Source organism: Propithecus coquereli, unplaced genomic scaffold (genome assembly GCF_000956105.1).
Source record: "Propithecus coquereli isolate 6110/MARCELLA unplaced genomic scaffold, Pcoq_1.0 Scaffold168, whole genome shotgun sequence".
Lineage (NCBI taxonomy): Eukaryota > Metazoa > Chordata > Mammalia > Primates > Indriidae > Propithecus > Propithecus coquereli.
In genome coordinates, this window is record NW_012141413.1 from 3,423,386 (window position 1) to 3,425,981 (window position 2,596).

The window sequence follows — 2,596 nt, forward strand, 5'->3', positions numbered from 1 at the left end:
GCCGCCCCGCCGGGCTCGCTGCAGGGCACGGATGGACGCCAATAAAACCGCGAAGCCAGACAGGTGTCTCCGCGTCCTTGTTTGATTCGCTGGGGGAGGGGGATGAGGGCCCTGTCCCCCGCCCGCCCGAGGGGGGCGGCCCTTCCCTGTCCTGGCCAGCCTGCCCCGTGGAAGCGCGCTCAAGAGTAGACCCCTCCGGGCGTGTCCAGGGCGGCTCGCGCCCCGGCTCCTGCGCGCGTTTATTCCGACCCGGAGGCCTCTGCTGCGAGCCGCGCCAGCCTTGCCGCTCGCCTGCGCCCCGGGGCCCGCGCGCAGTTCCGGACCTGTCTCCTACACGCAGTGCTCCCGCAAAAGTCCTCGGACAACACGCGCCGCAGGGCAGCGCTGTCTTCATCCAGGACTTTGTCTGGAATTGCTGCCGCCTCCCCCTAGTAAAACCCGCCTCCGAAAGTGTCACAAAGGGCCTGCGCTCTGGACCAGGCCCCTGCCGCCCCACCCCGTGCCAAGAGCTGTGCCAGGTGCACTGCGGCTTTGACAAACGCCGACTTAGGTTCTTTCTCCTGTGTTTCCTTCGGTGTGAGAGAGCAGATCTCAGGCAGAAGTGCCGCCCAGGACACCTGGAGCTGGCAGGAAGGCCCTTCTCCCCTTGGACATAAGCCCATTTGCAGAACACCCGCCTCAGAGAGGTCCCTCTGAGAGGCAAACCTGCATCTAAGCACAGATGGCAGCCAGGCCAAACACGTCCTCTTCTTGGCTACAGTGAGTCACTGTCACGGACACCGCAGCATGGAATCGTTCCCACGCTCCGACCACATCCAACCCGGAGCGAGTCCCCGTCCCCTAACGCTCCTTCAAGCCACCCAAACAGAGCCCGAGTCCCGAAGCTGGTGACTGAGCCACCCCAGGGTTCCCGGGGTGTGTGTGTGTGTTGAGGGGTGAGTTTTTCTTTGCTGTCACCAGAAGTAAGCCCTACTTGCCGACCCCCGCTGCGTTCCTGGGGGCTCCGGTGGAGGCTGCAGGCGGCAGCCTCTGCCCTCTCAGTTCTCAGCCCGTTTCGGGGACCCAGTGACTGCTCCACGCTGGTGGATCCAGCCGGTGTCTGACTCGCGGACACCGCCCCCGAGTCTTAACCGAACCCAGGACGCGGTGAATCATGAACCAAACGCTTCAGAACTGCACTGACCGCCCTCACCCCCGCCCTGCCCCAAACACCGATTTTACTCCCCCCTGCCTTGCTGTGTCGCCAGAGTCAACTCAGCGCCACGCGGCCCCGCACTAGCGGCCCACGCACGGCACGTTCATTTTCCCGAAACCCTGGTGTGGGCGAGAAGCAGTATCGTTTCCTTGCCCCCTGCAGGGTTCGTGGCGGACACCCCGAAAACAAAGGCAGATTGACAAGAGACGAGCATAAGGCATCCAGCGAATAGAAGTTGACAGGACAAGGGAAACCTGAGACAGGAAGGCCCAAAGTGAGGGGTCTGCCGCCTCTGTGGCGGGTGTGGCGCGTAGAAGGACTGTTGGACCGGAAGCTAAGTCTTCCCTGGTAACTTGGCCAGGCCTGTCTGCGCAGGTTCTTCGTGGCCTCTGGGTGCAGGGCAGGGCCCTTACGGAACGAAGGTCTTAGGAGCTACTTTTTGGGAGGTAGGACCAGAGGACTCTCTCACGGCTTCCTCCGGGGGAGACAGGTGGGAGAAGGTCCGGGAGTGACCCTCTCAATTTCCTTCGGCCGAAAGTACTCAGCACGCCAAGGTGCTGGTCCCGGGGTGCTGTGTCCTGAGCCCCACCACCGACATCTCCCCCAACTGTAGCACCCGACCACGACCGGGACGTTGACAGTCACACAGTCCAGACAGACACCTCCATCTCCAAGAATCCCTCCCGCCGCCCTTCACTAACCACTTTCCCCACCCACGCGAGCACTCCTCAACCCTACGATCGTCTACGCCCGCCAATCTGTTCTGCATTTGGGCAATTTTGCCATTTTAAGAATGTCTTATACATGGAATAATTCCATATGTCACCTTTAGAGATTAGCATTTTTTATTTTTTTAGCCCGACATAATTCTCTGAGAATTCACAAATATAGTTGCAGGTGTCAGCAGTTCATTCCTTTTCACTGCGTGGTATGAACGCACCGCAGTTTGTTTAACCATTTAGCCACTGAAGGGCATTTGGGTTGTCCCGGTTTGGGGCCATCACAAATAAAGCTGCTATAAACATCCCTGCACAGATCTGCGTGTGGCTGTAAGGCGTCCTTACTCTGGGACAAAAGCCCACGAACACGGCGACCATGTCGTGCCGTAGTTCTATTTGCCGTCTGCACATCCTCTCGGGGGAAATGTCCGTGACTTTTGCTCGTGTCCTAAGTGGATGGTTGGTTCACTCGCTGTTGAGTGTGGAGAGCTCTGTGTATTCATTCTGGAGACCAGCCATCTGCCGGATATGTGCTTTACTAATATTTTCTCACACTTTGCAGCCTATCCTCTTGGCAGGGTCTTTCATGAAGCAAAAGTTAACTTAAAACAATTTTTTTTCTTTTTTTTTGAGACAGAGTCTCACTCTGTTGCCCTGGGTAGAGGGCAGTGCTGTCATTGTA